We start from the raw sequence: 18157 nt of genomic DNA on the forward strand, positions 1-18157 counted from the left end.
TATTGTGCCACTTTGTTGTTGTTGTTGTTGGATGTAACGATTCACAGCAGTTTGCTAAGGCTGACATGATTGTAGCGAGTGCACATTGTGACGTCGGCACGTGATGTGAACACGTGACAGGAATAACTTGTTTGAAATGAGAAAAGAAGACCGATGTCATCTGTCGCCGAATTGAAAAAACAAAAAAGAAACAAGAGTTGTTTAGGCGCTTGGCGAGGTCAGACCCTAAACCATAATTATCATTGGCAAGCAACTGCCGTGGACAAGAAACAGCAATGGCGGCTAACTGCATGCCACGGTGACTGCGCATGCGCGAAGAGATGAAAGCCACTGTCGGCGGTGTCACCACGCACGCGCAAGCTGGAACTGATCGGCAGAAAAGATCGCAGTGCGCATGTCTGCTGGAACGTTCTCAATACCAGGAGGGACAATGGTAAGAACCCAGGGATCGATAACTCTTCCAATGCCGACATTGTGAATACTCTATTATCTCCCTTTCATTTTCCAAGTGCTGATGCGCCTTCAGTGGCTTTTACGCGCATGCGCTGTGAGGAAATATGTTGCCGACCTTTTGTTTTTTCCGACCAGTCTTGTTTCCCTCTGTTAATGTATTCCTGCTAACCCCTAGACTAGTCTGCAGCCTGCCACGGAGGTAAAGTCACTCGGCACATCATCGAGATGAGGACTGACATCGTCACACCTCCACACATCAGTACACAGACACACAGCACATTAGTACACAGGTACACAGACACACAGCTACACAGACACATCAGTACACAGCAGTCAGCACAGGTACACAGACACACAGCACATTAGTACACAGCTACACAGACACATCAGTACACAGCTACACACACACACAACACACTGTTCCTCTCACATTAGGCACAAATGCAATATTGTAAAAACTAATTTACTGACTAGCTAACTAATGTTCATACACCACAACACACACACACACAGTGTAGTATTGTACGACAAAGGTGCCAACTGTCAGGTGTTGCACGGAGGTTTTTTATGTTTTACTACAAACACTGATTGGCATTGATGACGGCTTCAGAATTCATGAAACAATTGTTTTATCCAGGTTTTCCATTGTAGTCTCGGCAGTCACCTGTAAGCCTCAATCTCAGAATGATAAATCCCGCAAACAGCTGATCTGCACAGAACCTCATTCTTCAATTGCTGATCTCCCCACCCGGGGTACGCAGTCGTGGAGTGGTTAGAACACTCGTTTCTCACCCCTGCATAACCATGCCCCGGGTGTAACTGTCGTCTCGTGTCTGTATGAGACACTTGGGTGGTAGGTACTCCTGGTTTCCTCCCTCTTCCTCGCCCCTCATAGTGCGAAATCACTTCTAGGTGGAAGCACTTTCCCGCTAAAGCAGTCAACTAACCGTCTCCCGTTAGAGTCAGTTACTAAGGTTTTACTGAAATATTTGACAGCTCGTGTAGGCCACAGCTTGTGTCACAGGACTGGGGGTAAAGTGTACACCAGAGGTAGATGCGATGTACACTAGCATCACATGTAACACCAGCTAATGGCTTCCTCACATCTTCCCTCACATCTTCCCTCACATCTTCCCTCACATCTTTTAACAACCGCGCAGACGGGAGACGGTCTGTCACAGTGCTGGCAAAGAAGTGGAGGGCTGATGCATATAATTGTCAGATAGAGTACCCTTCGACCTCATCCCGAGAGACTGAAGCAGGTCTGGTGCCAGTCCTCGATGCTACATGATGTGTGACTGCATTCTGGAAGTCTCTTTAGCCACAGCAAACTACTCTCTGTACTCTTTGAGCATCCCTTTCCTGGCTGAACGAGCAAATGAAGAGAGGAAATGAATTCTAGATGTAATCGCCAATGATATTTGATTATTGTACAACCGTGGGGCGAGCTGCAGGTGAAGCGAAACTCACGGCGGAGAACACGACAAGAGCGAAGAAAAGCCGTAAATTGGACAAACAGAGAACTCGGGTACACGGGTGGTCAGACAGACAGGACGCCCACCTCCTGTGCAGCACGAATCAATGAAAACCCATCGAGAATGTTCGCACAAAGTCGGAGGGCTACCAGTTACTTGGAAGCAAAGACAAAATGTCCAGGGTGGACATGTCAAGGTTACAGGTCAGCAAACTAAACTCTCGGCAAGGAATGCTGGCGTTGGCGCGGAATGATGAAAGGAATCGAGTGATGATACGACATGAACATGATGACAGGGTGACATGACAGGGTGACAGGACGAGATGGCAGAATGATGACAGAAATAACGCAAGAACAAAGAGCAAAGGTGTGTCCTGTCTTTGGATATGACCACGTGATCCGGCTCTAGCTGCACGTGCACACCTGATGAAGATGATGATGAGGAGGAGGAGGAGGAGGACGACGACGTGTTTGTGTGTGTGAAAGGTCACACTGACTGACAGAGGAATGAGCGAGCCATTGTTGTAGGAGAAAAGCTTTCTGTCCCAAGTGTGTAGCACAGCTTTCATGGAGGTCGCCGAGGCAAGTTCACGACGAGTTCACGAACTACCAACGCCTGTCGACCTGAGGTAGACTTCAGTGCGGGTGCTAAGTACTTGAGTGCCCCTGCACCTTGCGAGTACACCTGCCACCTGTCGCCACACCTGGCTGCACCTGACGGTTACACACAACGTGGAACAAAGTGGAAACGAAAAGGGGAAAAGCAGGCAGAAGGGTTTACGCGGGCAGAACAGAGTCGGAAGGAAGGTTGAAAAGGTGGGAGAGAAAAGGCCATTTAGAAGTTATCTAGACTTGTGCAAGGGGCTGTCACGTCCGGTGAGATGAAATATGGCGAGAGTGAGCCGGTGCCCGGGCACGAGTGAATACTTGCACCCATTGCTTAATAACGCTTTTGTCCGACGGCTGGCCGACCAGCCAGCACCCACTCGCAAAGTCCAGGCAAATGTATTTCGCCTCCTTGCCTTTTGGTGAACCAGCGCCTGAAACGCATTCACTCTGTGGGAGTGGTTCAGTGGCAAGTGGTTCAGTGGCAAGGGCTGTCGGGAGGAGGGCGCGCGTGCAAAGTATGTTTTCGGTTCGGATGTTCGCATGTGGATGGGGGGAGGAATGGGTTTCGTTCTGAAGGTGTGGCTAGTAATTAAGTTGCATAATGAACACACGGGGCACACACGCACACACGCGATACTAACAGTCGTCAGTAGATGCACCTACACCCTCTACTTACCAACACGAGGTCGGCGACTGTCTCTACACATCACGTCTTTCAAAAAAACAAAAAAATATCTGTATGAGCGATACAATTGTTTTGTAGAACTAAAGACGTGAAAGAAAGAAATTAAAGACGCCGTTAACACAGTTCTCGCGGTGAGCGGATGACTGCTCAGATGACCGCCATGTCAAAGGTCATATTGAACAAGAAAAAAATTATATTTCTTTGCGCGCATGTATGCGTGTACTCGCTCGCTTGTGTGTGAAAGAGTGTACGTGTGTACATACCAGACATGGAGAGACTAACAGACATAAAGAGAGAGATTAAAGGGAGGAATACGCATGAAGAAGAGAGAGAAGAGAGAGAGAACTGACGCACTCACCTTTCTGTTGGTGCACAAGGTGATAACGGCTTAGCTCCCGTCACGTGTCACTTGTAGGACCTCAGACACACCACGTGACCTGCTGATTGGCACCGCTCCCTCCCCGCCACTCGTACAGCGCCATCAAGCCTCGGTGTGCTACGTCATCAAGTCTACCGGCGGCCATGTTGGGCAGCACTGTCATGTGACCGGAAGGCAGCCTCACATCTGCAGACAAAACAAAAAAATTCCGTTACTAACCCTGTGTCCTGAGGTGCTGCTAAGTCTTCGCCATGTCCTGTCATCGCCACACGATGTCATTGCCACACCCTGTCTTCGCCACACCCTGTCATCGTCATACCCTGTCATCGCCATACCCTGTCTTCACCACACGATGCCATTGCCACACCCTGTCTTCACCACACCCTGTCTTCACCACACCCTGTCTTCACCATACCCTGTCTTCACCACACCCTGTCGCCCAAAATGCAGACCAAACTTGTGAAAGTTTCTGTAGTGTCCAGGTGTTCTCAGGCTTCTCAAGCAGACGGCCACAGACACAAAGTGAATGACCCACCGGCCTGATGTTGATGGACAGGAGCTGAGCTGTTGTTCACCTGACATCGCCTGACACAATCCACAACCGTTTGCATCTTTCTCTCCACCCTGAGTATGGGGAGGCCATGTACAGTGAGGGTTAATCTGTCTCGCACAGTCTTGCTTTAGGATTTTATGTCTTAATTACAGAGAGAGACACACACACAGAGAGAAAGAGACAGAGAGAGAGAGAGGCATATACCTCCGGACAAACAATGACATCCACAACCTTTCCTGTAAGCACTGCGCCATCAGCAACTAGCGGAGAACCACTTCGAGATCAGAGTTGTTTTTTATAAAATGAATAATAATATGGCGGTGAGACATTCATGTCCGAGTAGAAGTGATTTTTGTATTCAGGTCACATCACAACTCTCGGTATTCTCATGACGATGAAAGAGTTCTGAGATTTATGAAAGTCTGGACGTGTTGTGACAGTTATGGACGGTTAGAGGCTTTCTGACTTTTGTGAAAGACGGTTGGTGACGTGTTGGTGTTGGCGACTCAGGCAGGAAACAGCGGCGACAGCACAGGCCGTGTGCTGGTGGTGGTGGTGGTGCTGGTGGTGTGTGACTGGAACATTCACTAGCATGTCCACGGCACTGACTTCCTGTCCAAGATGTCCTGTCCTAGCTGAGCTGCATTCACCGAGCCATTGACACAACTCTACCTCCTGTCTGACTCCCGGGGCTGAATTATGACCTCCAGGGCTGGCGTGTCACTGCCAGAGTTATCTTCTCCAAACTCTCAGAAGTCTTTAGTATGAAGTCTGTTTGAGCTGCTGATAAGAAAAAAAGAATGACAGAAAGAAAACGCACACAGAAAAAAAGGGAAGAGCGCAGGAATCCTAAGCGAAGTAGCTGACAGTTGAAAGCTTGACACGAGCGGCGGGTGTAGCGGCGACACAGTGGAGGACACGTGACAAAAGGCTACTCCATTACGCGCGCTTTGAAAAGCCTGCTAGCCTGAAAGGCGGAGTGTTTGAGCGCAGCACGAATAAATATTTGAGCGCCACGACTTCGGCGTTTAAAGTTGTCCGCCGCCTTTCAGACCCACACGCGCGCCGCACATCTCGCCGCGGAAGGCGACAGAAGCTGGAAAAGGGTGAAGCGGCTCGCGCATGCGCACATCAATCGCTGGTGTGACACAACACCGCGGGACTGTGTCGGAGTCTTCACCACCCCTCACCCAATCTCCTCCCCCTACTTAAAAAACAACAACAAAACAGCAGTAAAATAAAAAATTCAGTTAAGCCTTGTCGTTGTCGTCATCGTCGTCCGCCTCATCTTGACGCAGGAGGTCCGCCGTGTCGCTGGCTCCAGACTCGGGTGCACAGTAGTGTCCAGGGTGGAGGTGGGTGTGCACGTCACCGTCACTCGGCTAACCTTCAGCAGCTGCTTGTCAAAGATGTTTATGTAGCGGGGTGGTGTACATTAGTAGTCTCTACCAGCATGCCGGCCATCGTGGCTACCAGTGCTACAATGGCTGACTATGGCGACTGACTATGGCGGCTGACTATGGTGACTGACTATGGCGGCTGACTATGGCGGCGGCTGACTATGGCGACTGACTATGGCGGTGCTAGAGATGGACTCACCACAGGAAATGCGGGTTTGGGTGGCTAACATCACGCGGCGCCTGGCAGCTCTTCACTCAGTCTCAGGGCTTCCGTGGCTTCACCATCGCCTTCCTCCTACACTTGGGGGAGGAACTGGCGCTGATTTATTTGCTTCAACAAATTTCATGTTCATCATATTAGGGAGATGCTAAGGATAATTAATGAAGATAGTGTCTGAGGACCCCCATCAATCTGTTATTTCTCTGTCGTAGAAGGGTGTCGTGTGATGTGGGTAAATGAATCTTGTGCACTGGTTGGTGCCCTCTACCACCCTGGGTATGACGGAGGAAATGGCTGCGGCTCACAGTCGGCTGCAGGTCAGATGAATGGACTAATGATGGCGGCCCGACCTCGTGCTTCACCATTTGTAATATTGGTTAAGACTCACACTGAGACAGAAGTCGCGATGGCGAGACTAGCGCAATGTCAAAGGTCATACTGAACAAGAAATACGTAACATTTCTTTGTGCGTATGTCTGTGTGTACGCCTCCTCTCTGGGTAATTCCTCCCCGTGAGTTCTAGATCTTTCTCCGACTCCTTACACTGGCTTACATGGTCACAAGAAGCTGACAGTTGATTGCTCGGACAGGTTGTGATGGAGTCTTGTAAGGTGACACATGTTGAGGTCAACCACCCGAGGCTGGCGATGTCAGGGTAGGATGCTGTGCTGTGCACGATGGCTGCACGTGCTGTGGCTGGAGTAGTCTCCCTTGTCATCCAAATTACATCAAAGTGCTGTCTGGTCAGAGAGGGAGAGGGCGATGTTTACAGCTGATAGTGATGATGGGACATCATTATCTATTATTTTCAGCTCATCCTGATTACAAAAGGAAATGACAGAAGCAGTTGCTGAGGCTGCCGGGCACTGAGCAGCAGGAGTAGCAGTCTCACGAAGTCTTGTCTGCAAATTGCAGGTTCAACCATTTTCAGAAGTTCCCTCAGTGTGAGACATAAAGACATCACAGCCATCTTCCTCCTCAGTGTTGCAGAATAGGGAAGGTGGCGAGGGTTGAAGAAGTGACAGTATTAAGCAGATTCCAGTCCGCGATGACGGAGGCGAGTGGAGAGCTCGTCACTCGGGGAACACGCGGCAGGGAGGGGCGGTGCACGAGTCAAGTGCTGGGGTGCGATGCCACCCAGGTGTGAAAATCAACCTGTCAGACCTCGAGTGCTGCATGGCCGCCTCATGACACATCTCAGAGCAGTCTTCCTCCGCAGGAACGACAATTCGACTTTGGATTTTTAGAGTTATCCCGCCTGCCTGCTGGTGTCGTCAGTGTGGAATTGTCTTGCGCTGGTCGTCATCGCCGCTGTTTCGATGAAAGTTTTACGAGATGTCACGTGATAGGTGTAGAAAATGTATTTCTACCCATTGTCTTTTTGTTGAGGTGTTTAGTGTGTTGGTTGCTTGGTTAGGACAAATGGTCGATTCTGTAGTTAAAACAGGGACAAAACATCATGTGCGGGCCAAGCTGGCACATCTCCCCTGGCTAGCGCGACAACCATCTCGCTGCCGGTGTCCAGTGTCGGTGTCAACTTCGTCCGAGCACCTGACGTGGACGGCCGCGCGTGACGTACGGCCAGGGGAGATAATTGTTCCACGCCTTCTGGTAGTGATTTCGGGCCACCCTCCTCGGCGGGGTAAAACCCCACAGGAAACGAACAAAGTAGGGAGGAGTGGAAAGAACTTTACTTTTCTGGGTGGCGAGGTGGATATCGGCCGACAGAAAGTCCGTCGGGAGAAAGGACGTAAAAGACCCACGGGACTCTGAATTATACTGAGTTGTGAACGTTAACTGACGAAACTGTGGACACTGGGATGATTAGGACAGTGTGAACTTTAAATGACGAGCATATAACAAATGGAGTCATCACGCCAGTGCGAACGTTAACTTGTGAATATTGGATGTATCAGCGACCAGCACCATAGCGAAAAAGCCAGAAAGCTAAGTTTGGGATTACCTATGGAATGCTTGCAAACTATCTTCTTGTAAATATATATGCACTCTGTTAATTATATTCTTATCATTAAGTTTGAAACCTTGTTATTGAATCTGTTGTAATAGGTGTGTGGGAGAATGCTAGATGACTGAATGCAATAGTTAGACATTGCGCACAGGGCCCACGTAACGGTACATTACAACTGGCGAGCCTGACGTAGAGTATTAATTTATTAAGTTAAATTAATCTGATGCGAACTGTGGAATACTTCTGATAATTGTTATAGCATTGGTATTTGTGCTATTTTTTTTTAAGTTGTGATACCATATATCTAGACTTTGCTTTGTGTTTAAATTGGAACCATGGGTGGCAATGACATAGAGTTTCTAGAAAAGGCGCTCGAGGTTATGCAACAGCTAGAGCGAGAGGGGAAAGGAGGGGATATAGTGGTGACACCCTCGGTAACTTTATTCTGGAGGGACTTGACGTGTTTGACAGACAAAGACACGAGTCAGAAAGGAAAAAAGTAGAAGCAACGTTAGAAGGGAAAAGGCTAGTGGAAGAAAGAGAAAGACTAGCGTTAGAAAAAACTAAATTAAAGTTAAGGGGAATCATCAAAAAGAGCGAATTAGAAGACCGGATAGAAACTGAAAAGGAAAACCTTGGCAGAGACATTGTGAATGTGACATGGAGGCATTTCGGACGTCACGCATTCGTTGAATCTGAAGTGCAGAAACTAGAGCACGCATCCCAGGAACGCATTAGAAAGTTGGAGCTAGGATATTGGTTAGAGATTGGAGAGAAACAACAACAAGTCGAAAAGATGCAAGTAGAGATAGAGAAAAAGGATAGAGGCGAACAATCGCCTACTGCAAGAGATTGAATCGCAATATTACGGGGGACCACCCTTGCCACCAAGTTTTACACCCCAGGAACCAAAAGCCGCAGCAATCAAGGTTCAAATGACGGACAATGATTCACACGATGCTGAGAATTTCAGAACGACTAGCCAGCACACCACATATGCCATAGAGATAGGGGATGGTGAAAGCGAAAAGGTTGATGTTGAGACCGGTTCTGTAGATGATGACGGAGAAGAAACGAAAGAGCTGGATATCAAAACAGACAGCGAAACCCACCAGCTCCTTGAGAAGAAACCTGTGGTAGAAAGCACCGCAGAGTCCGAGACTCAACAGAAGAATTGAAGAGGTGGAAGTCGAGAAGACACAGTTAACAGTGGAAGAGAAACCACCAGAAAAGATCTGGATAAAAAAAGATTCAAGGACATACTGATGATTTTGAACCGGCTCTTCCGCAACCCAGAAATTCAATAGATAATAAGGATGATGAGGACGAAGAGAATGACGTCACGACAAGCTCGGCAGATCCTAATGAAAAGAACCAACGAGCTGAATGGCACAACAGAGAGCCAAACCTACCAACACCCTAGAGAGAACCCTGTGGTAGACAGAATGACAGAGAAGGACGCTCAGACGAAGCAAGAAGCAGAAGGAAACGCTAGGTCGAAGGAAGAGAACAATGAGCTAACTGCGGAGAAGAATCAAACTGAAAAAGTTCGATTAAAAATGATTCAGAAGAGGGTGACTTGAGCCTGGCTAATAACTTGAACCTGACTAAGTGTGTGGAGAGCGGATCAGAATCCAGAATAGAGAAAATGATCCCAAAAATTGAGAACGGAATTAAGCAGTTAGGAAAGGCAATCAAGTCCAAAATGAAGTTGTACGAAGAGAGCAAGTACTACTCTGCTTGTAGGGATCGTGCTAAACGGCACCAGTCGAAACTTCTAGCAATGAGAGGAAAGACAAAGAGAAAACGGCATCGTAGACATCGGGCCACGCCGACCACAGTAGACGGGCGGCACACAGTAGACAAAGAGAAAGGAAAGAGAACACGAAAACTGTATTCTGGCCCTGGGTCACAGTAGACGGGCCTGACATAGAGGTTGCCCCGTGGTAACAAGAACAAAACAGACAAAGACAAGACGGAGAAAAACTGCACTATAGACAGCTGGTTACCTCCACCATAGTATATGGGTTACAGACAACTAGCATGTAACGAGGTAGATTATCAGGTTTTGACCACTTTTGTTGTTGACTGTATTATGACTATGATGATGATTGCGATGATGACTTTTGATGGATGATTATAGCTATAGTAAGTACAGGAGTGTACTAACGACGATTTTTTTCTCCTCTTCTATGATAATAATGAAGATGATGATTGCCGTATGGTCAACGATGACGATGAGGAGGAGGATTGCACTAACAATGAATTTGTATTATGATGATGTTTTATAACCAGTCTCCGTGCGTATCAGCTGTTCACAATCTGCAATACTGCAGTTGGCCTTTTATGTAACACGCTATCAACACTGCTAGCACTGAAAGTTTTTTTTTGTGTGAGTGTATTGTACTCAATGGAGGGATTGATGTATTTCTGAACCCAGGGCCAGCTATGTTCATGTAAAGGTTATAGTGGCATGGGAAGGCTAGTCCTGAGAGGATAGTCTGTGGGGTAGCACAGTAAGGTGTACCTGTATTATGTGATGGGTTCACCGCCGTTTTTCTCCACCAAGCGGAACATGCGGTACCCAAGGGCGGCAGAGTAAGCGTCTGCGCGCCAGCAGAACCGAGGGGTTGCTGCATAGATTATGTTGGTATGATGTTATGTGATGGGTTCACCGCCGTTTTCTCCACCAAGCGGAACATGCGGTACCCAAGGGCGGCAGAGTAAGCGTCTGCGCGCCAGCAGAACCCGAGGGGTTGCTGTACAGCGTCGGGGACATAGGTCACGACGAGTTTTTTTGACAGGGGATGACCACCAACCAAATGGGGTACCCCTAGTGTAACCGGCTGAAGTGTTAAAAGCCGCAGTGGCTAGGCAGTTGTGTGAGAAAAGTGCATGTGCTACTGCACGAACCAGATTGCTGAACACGCTGTGTAAAACGCACACTTTTATCGAGAGGAGATGGTTCTATGTAGAGTAGTCTTTGCAACACGCAATTTTTTTGAGGTGTTTTGAGGTGCATTGGTTTATGTGGTAATAGTAACTTTTTTCTTTTATGAATGTTCATGGCTGTAATTGATTACTGGTTGCTTTATTCATTTAACAGATGCTTATGTGGTAATGATTTTACCAACTGTTTGGATTTAATTGAACTATGCTAATTCATTTCACGTCATGTTATTATGTATGGATTTGTATTTTGAAAAATTGTGCCTTAGCAGGCACAATTTTTCCCCCGGAGAGAGGAGTGATGTAGAAAATGTATTTCTACCCATTGTCTTTTTGTTGAGGTGTTTAGTGTGTTGGTTGCTTGGTTAGGACAAATGGTCGATTCTGTAGTTAAAACAGGGACAAAACATCATGTGCGGGCCAAGCTGGCACATCTCCCCTGGCTAGCGCGACAACCATCTCGCTGCCGGTGTCCAGTGTCGGTGTCAACTTCGTCCGAGCACCTGACGTGGACGGCCGCGCGTGACGTACGGCCAGGGGAGATAATTGTTCCACGCCTTCTGGTAGTGATTTCGGGCCACCCTCCTCGGCGGGGTAAAACCCCACAGGAAACGAACAAAGTAGGGAGGAGTGGAAAGAACTTTACTTTTCTGGGTGGCGAGGTGGATATCGGCCGACAGAAAGTCCGTCGGGAGAAAGGACGTAAAAGACCCCCGGGACTCTGAATTATACTGAGTGGTGAACTTTAACTGACGAAACTGTGGACACTGGGATGATTAGGACAGTGTGAACTTTAAATGACGAGCATATAACAAATGGAGTCATCACGCCAGTGCGAACGTTAACTTGTGAATATTGGATGTATCAGCGACCAGCACCATAGCGAAAAAGCCAGAAAGCTAAGTTTGAGATTACCTATGGAATGCTTGTAGACTATCTTCTTGTAAATATATATGCACTCTGTTAATTATATTCTTATCATTAAGTTTGAAACCTTGTTATTGAATCTGTTGTAATAGGTGTGTGGGAGAATGCTAGATGACTGAATGCAATAGTTAGACATTGCGCACAGGGCCCACGTAACGGTACATTACATAGGTCATGTGACCCTTGTAACTATTGGGGACGCCACAAAGTAAGGTAAGAGTAATCATTTCTGTTACAAACAGATTTACGATTAATAAAGCGACCTACCGCGTCTTTCTCACATCCACACAGCCAGTGAGAGAGTGAGAGAGAGAGAGTGAGGGAGTGAGGGAGAGAAAGTCTGTGGCAGGTTCCACTGGTTGACACAAAAGGCGGATCAGCCATGTCCTATGCAAGACTTTGTCACAGAGAATTATTTTCCGCACGAGTGTTGCAGGCACAAAAGCAGCGGCGCAGCCCCCAGCCCCCGGCCCCAGGCTCAGGTTTTGCCCCCCAGCCAGTCCCGCGGTTCCGCCAGCCCCAGTGAATTTTGTGTAATTTTAGCATTATTTCGGTTCTGCCTGCTTCTTTCAATCCTGCTATAACCCGAGCTTCTTGGTCAACATTTTCCACCGGCTCCTTTGGAGCAGCATAGCGATAGTCTCCCTTGGGAACTTTTTTTCCTGTTGGCATTACACAGGCAGCGGCAACTCACCTCTTGTAAAATAGCCATAGAAATAGGCCCTGTGTGTGTGTGTGTGGGTATGTGTGTGTATGGGGGGGTATGTGTGTGTGTGTGGGTATGTGTGTGTCTGTGTGTGGGTATGTGTGTACGTGTGTGTGTTTGCGCGCATGCGCGTGTATCTGTTGATGTGTGTGTGCGCATGCGCGTGTGTGTGTATCTGTGTGTGTATATTTGTGTGTGTATCTATGTGTGTTTGTGTATCTGTGTGTGTGTGTGGACGCACGTGTGTCTCTCTCTATTGATCGTGTGAAACTGCGGCTCCAGATTTTCACAAAGACGCACGGAGGTATAATGGGGAGTTTGTTTGCCTGTAATTAGGATGGCTGCTGCCAGATTAAGTAATGTCGATGATGTGATATGGTTACGTCGACACACAGCCTGCAGGACGACTTCACAAAGCTGACGGTGTGTGAAATATTCACGTGGAGCCGGCATCACGACGGCGGCGTACGTTAAGGCGAGCGTAGTGAGGACCAGCGCCGGTCAGCGTGTGAGTCGCTTCCACGGCGTGTGGATCCTCAACAGACCTCAAGCTGGTGTACCACGTGACTGGCTTACACGTTGTAGCAATGACGGTATTCGACTTCGCCATTCTCCTGTGAAACGAGAGCTGTCCCGATCACACCAGTACCCCTCTCTCATCTGTGTGTGTGTGTGTGCGACAGACCTCCTTCACGAACGAGCTTACTAACACGAACACTCTCTATCTCTCTCACACACACCCACACAGACACACACACCACACACACACACACAAAGGTGCTGGCAAACACACGCACTGGCAAAACCACCAACCGTTGACTTACACTGTGAAGTTTATCCACCCGGTCCTCAACCCCGACTCCACCTGCGCCATTTGTGTGAAAGGCAGGCGTCTTGTCGCTGAGAAACAACTGCCATGTACCCGAGTCTCTCAGTTTCCGGGGCTGTTGGAAGCGTTTGTCTTCACGGGATCGCGGGTATTTCAGCAGTCAGTCTTCTATGTACATGTGATCCACGTTCATTTCTCCTACGACAGACACAACTTTTTCAAATGCACACCCAGAGTAAATATTCCTTCCACCAGATGTCAGGCTTGTGCACAGAAGCGTTCTTAATATTAAGCCGAGGGCGTGGTACTGCTGTGCATTATGTATACATTATGTATGTATTATGTATTCACTTGGTTAATACACTTCTCCATGCCCCCCTTCCTCACTCCGCTGTACCTTGGGTAGGCTCGGCACATACTCGAGGGTTGTATTCCACTGTGCCAAGTCAAACGGCAAAGAAAGTAAAATAATAATATTTTCTTTTTATCTATGAATGCGCCCACAAAGACCGTTGAGAGAGTGAAGGACAAGCTGACAGGCGCCGTGATGACGTAATGACTGGCAGGATGATGTCCGCCATGACGACTCTGGGTCACCGGACATGCGCTGTAGAGACCTCTGCTGACAGACAAACCTTGATGACCCACGTGACCTGACGTCCTGGGACTGCCTCTGGTAATTAGGGTGAATGATAATGGGGGAGACCTGATGACGATGTGGCGGCCGGCAATGTGGTGTGACCAGCTGCACTCTGTCACGACCTCTAAGTTCGACAGGTAGCAAAGTACAGGTCTGTAGCAACACCCCGGGTATGAACCTGTCTATGAACCAGCAACAGTCCTGCAGAAAACACGTCTGACGAATGAAGCCGACCTCGCACTCACACCTTGCGAAGGGATGAGCCAGAGGAGTAACCCTGACCGTTACCCAGGCTTCTAGCGGCTCTTACCAATGTCTGCTTCGATGACGAACTCACCAAGTGCAGCTACGATGTCTGGTGTGGCGCGTACAGGCAGCCCAACGCGTGAGCAGGCTTGTGACCTCTGACCTACAGAGCCTGACCCGCGGGCGACATCGGGACGACTACGTGTACAGCAGTTGAGAATACGGATACGAAAACGATAACGACTACAAACGCTAAGCACCAACTGGATGTTGCCATAGGATACCAATATAAACAAACAGAGTCTGTCAGTGGTGTACAGAACACTCTGTACAGTGTACACACTACAGTACGGACTTTGCTGGCGGGTGGGCACAGCTGTGATGCAGGCTAGAGTTAGAGTTAGAGTTAGAGTAGAGCTAACAGCTAACAGCTAACAGCTAACAAAGCTAACTGCCCATTGCTGGACACAACAACAAACTTTGTGAATACCAAGTAGCAACAAACGGTGCAAATGACTCTGTAGTGGAGGCCAGTTTCACAAATTCTATTCTTACGACGATTTAAAAAAAACAACAACACAAAAACAAAAACATGAACACTCAAGGACTAAAAACCCACACCAGTATCACCCAAAGTTCAGGACGGAGTCTGAGCATCCAAATGTGGGGGAGGGGGTGGAGTAGGGTGGGAATGTCACACGTGAAGCGACGAGAGGGGATGTGGCAAGGGCTTCAGGGTCAGGGTTAGGGTTAGCACAATAATAATGTGTCATGATGTAACACAATAAAGCATGTTAGAACATATCGTGGCACAAAACTCTGTGACATAACATGACACATTAACGGGACAGTTAATGTCCAGTCATCTGCGACAAGAGACACAGAAATGACCTCTCACACTTTTCTTTTCGAGAACACCATCGTGTTTCACCTCCATGTTGACATCCATGATGCCATGTCATGCCGGCACCAACAAGAAGCAGCTGACTCTAGCAGTTCGCTGTACACGTGTTCAAGTCGGCTCTGCTCACCAGCAAAAGCAAAAAACAAACAAAAAGACAAAAAACAAACAAAAAGACAAAAAACAAACAAAAAGACAAAAAACAAACAAACACACGTGACAGAAAGGTCACAGCCTTGCACCACGAGAGCAGCACACTCCCCTCCCCTCCCCACCCAACTACCCACCCGTCTGATGGTAATGTTCCCCGTGTCATAAACAGGCAGTGCAGGTATTGTTGTCGTCGTCGCTGCCATTGTGGGCGAGGAGAGGCCCCCCTCTTTCACGTCCATGGCGGGCAAACTGTGGAGGACAATACCCACATCCGACCCTATTGTCCGGCCGCCAGCACAAAGCGCACCCGAGCCTCGCTCTCGCTAGGACGGTGAGACCTCCATCAGGAGCTGCCCCTCACACCGCTGTGTTGTCGTTGCCGCTACTCCTGTCGTCGTCACTTGTTGCAGCTGCTGATGGTGTCGACAGACGAAGGAGAAGGCAGGGTGGTGACTGGAGCAACTCTGTCACGTGACTAACGTGTCTGGCGACAGGCCTCGCTCGGGAAACGGACTTTTCTAATTTAAGTTTGTTTATGTTGTTTGATGTTTTCGGTTTGGTTTTCCTTTTTTATTTCTTTTTTTTTTTCACAAGATTCAGCATTAACGTCCGGAACAGCCACCCAGTCACTGTCCTGAATATCGCAGCCCACCTGTCCCTCATCTGTCAACACACAGGCTGGACTACAAGGCTATGATATGTAGTCACCTGGCACAATGTCACTCTCCTGATGAAGAAAACATGAAGACAGATTGTGAGACTGAGACAGACGTAACGACTCTGTGGACATTTGAATATCAATGCCAACGGACTTCTCAACAAGAAAAACGAGAGAGCGCGAGACAGAACAATGAAAACTTCAAAACGAGAAATTTCTCTCACACAGTCGCCAGAGTCTGAGGACAGAGCGACAAACTCAGTGTAGGGTGACCAGTGACACAGAAAGCCGTCACGTGCTCTGGAAGTTGAGGCAGGTGACTGGAAGACACTGGGAGGGGAGATAATAGCCATGGCGCGATAACTCCAGTTTACAAATGGCCGCTCGCGTCGCCCGCTTGTGGCAAGAGTACTTACCGCGAGAAAACGTTCTCTCCTGATGCGGGACTCTTCATCCTGACATCCACTTGTCAGATGCATTGAAAGAAAAAAACATTTCATAGAAAACCTTTTTTAATTTTCATCTTCGTGGGGTGGTGAAGACAAGAGTTGTGTGATCCGGGTAGGTGGCTCTGTGCTGAGGGTCACTCACCCGACTGACTGCAGTGAAATCAATATCCTCGCCTTCTTTTTTCTTGTCTTCTTAGCGAAAGACTAAAAACGTTTGTAGACAATTCACGCATGCGCATGGCAGGGACTTCCTAAACGTAACCAAGCAACCGCGTGTGTGAGGTCACGACACGTCGACTGCCTGTTGGGACGGATTTCCTCCTCGCGCTCGTGTCGCCCTCGCGGTGACAAGAATTAGAACCCGGATGAGACAGGTCGCTACTAAGGTCCTCTTCCTGTCTGGCGTCTCGCTACATCTTCATACCTGGCGAACTTCTTCATTATCATCATCGTCGTCGTCATCGTCATTTTCTTCTTTTTCGTGCTTCTTCTATTTCTTTGCCGCTCTCTCTCTCGTTGTACGACGAGAAGTCAACAGTCAGCCGTTCACGTGCCGAGACACTTCAAATATAAAAGCCGTTACTGAGAGCTGACATCACCTTCAGGCGCTGCCCTCCAGCACAAACCTTCAGGCCATAAGTCAGGACTTACATGTACCCCCACACACACACACACACACTTCCACACATCCTCACCTACATCAACTCACACTACACACACGTACACACACGTACACACACGTACACACACGTACACACACCCTCACCTACATCAACTCACACTACACACACTCGCACACAACAGTCACAATTTCACGTACCTACATCTACCCGCACGCACACTGACACGTGCACTGACTGCAGGACGAGCAGGTCGGGTGGTTGGTACAGGTAGCCATTGTCTCCCTTTCTCCCCAGACGATGTAAAGTGGTCCACGCTAAACAGTTCGTCTAGAGTTCTCTCCCTCTGTCTCTCGTGATCCACCCTTTTATCTACCCTGTCTCGTGCATTTGTTACTCCTGTGTCTCTGTCTCCGTCTCTGTCTACCTGTCTCTTCCTGTGTCTACGTCTACCTGTAGCCGAGTGCAGTTTAGTTGACTACTACCGTGACTACCTCGTCCTGTAGTCCTACCCGCATGCAATGTCTCTGTCTACACCCACCCACACCTTTTGACCCTTTGTCTATCTACAGGTAAGAGTGACGGGCGGGTGGATTGATGAAAGGACAGACGGGTGGGTGGACGTCATTACGTCACAGTTCACTTCCTTCAGACATTCGCACAGCTCGCGCCCGTGCTTACCTGCACGTTGAGACCTCGTCGTCTGGCCTCGTCCCTCGTGCATCTTGTGATTGCTGCTCACGCACACCTCCGCCAGCCGCACCGCCCTGCTGCCGCACCGCGCCCCTTACTAGACATGCCGCACGTCGCCGCTTGGTCCGGGTGTCGATAACCAGTCAGCCGTCACTTTGCTGCTGCTGCTGCTGCTGCTGTTGGTGCTGATGCTGCTGGCCTCGTGTTCTGCGGCCTGGGAGAAGGAATGCTGCTACCCTGGATGTAAGAGCTTTGCTGCGACTCAAACCTCTGACTGTAGGGAGCACGAAGTGGGGAGGAGAGGAGGAAGGAAAGAGGTGAAGGGGGAGGACAGAGGTGGGAGGGAGGACAGCAGGTGAAGTCGTCGCACAGCGGCAAAGGGAGGTCACTGCCAGTCGTGGCTAAAGGATCGTAACTCTGCGCGCGCAAGGCAGGCGGTGATGAGATGTCGTCAGGCCGCGTGGTCGTCGAGGGCTGTCCAGCAGCTTCCGGACCTCACGTAATATCACGCGCTCACAGGCGCGCCCCCTGGTGGCCTCATTAGCGATAACTGTGCCGACGCTTCTGCTCGCGCGCGGCGTGCATCACTCGATGGAGGAGCATGGAGGCTTGCTGATGTCGGCCGGCCAGACAGACGCCCCCCT

General features: G+C 49.0%; 1 long non-coding RNA gene across 1 annotated transcript in view; it reads right to left on the minus strand.

Moving 5' to 3' along the window:
* LOC112554783 overlaps window positions 1-17607 on the minus strand; it is a 94182-nt gene extending 76575 nt beyond the window's left edge. The window contains exons 1-2 of the long non-coding RNA XR_003097315.1: window positions 17502-17607; window positions 3580-3786 (exon numbers count right to left, since the gene is read on the minus strand). This is a non-coding gene — a long non-coding RNA (uncharacterized LOC112554783). The remainder of the gene's footprint in view (window positions 1-3579; window positions 3787-17501) is intronic.
* Window positions 17608-18157: the final 550 nt, after the last annotated feature.

The sequence above is a fragment of the Pomacea canaliculata genome, linkage group LG14 (genome assembly GCF_003073045.1).
Source record: "Pomacea canaliculata isolate SZHN2017 linkage group LG14, ASM307304v1, whole genome shotgun sequence".
In the NCBI taxonomy this organism is placed as follows: domain Eukaryota; kingdom Metazoa; phylum Mollusca; class Gastropoda; order Architaenioglossa; family Ampullariidae; genus Pomacea; species Pomacea canaliculata.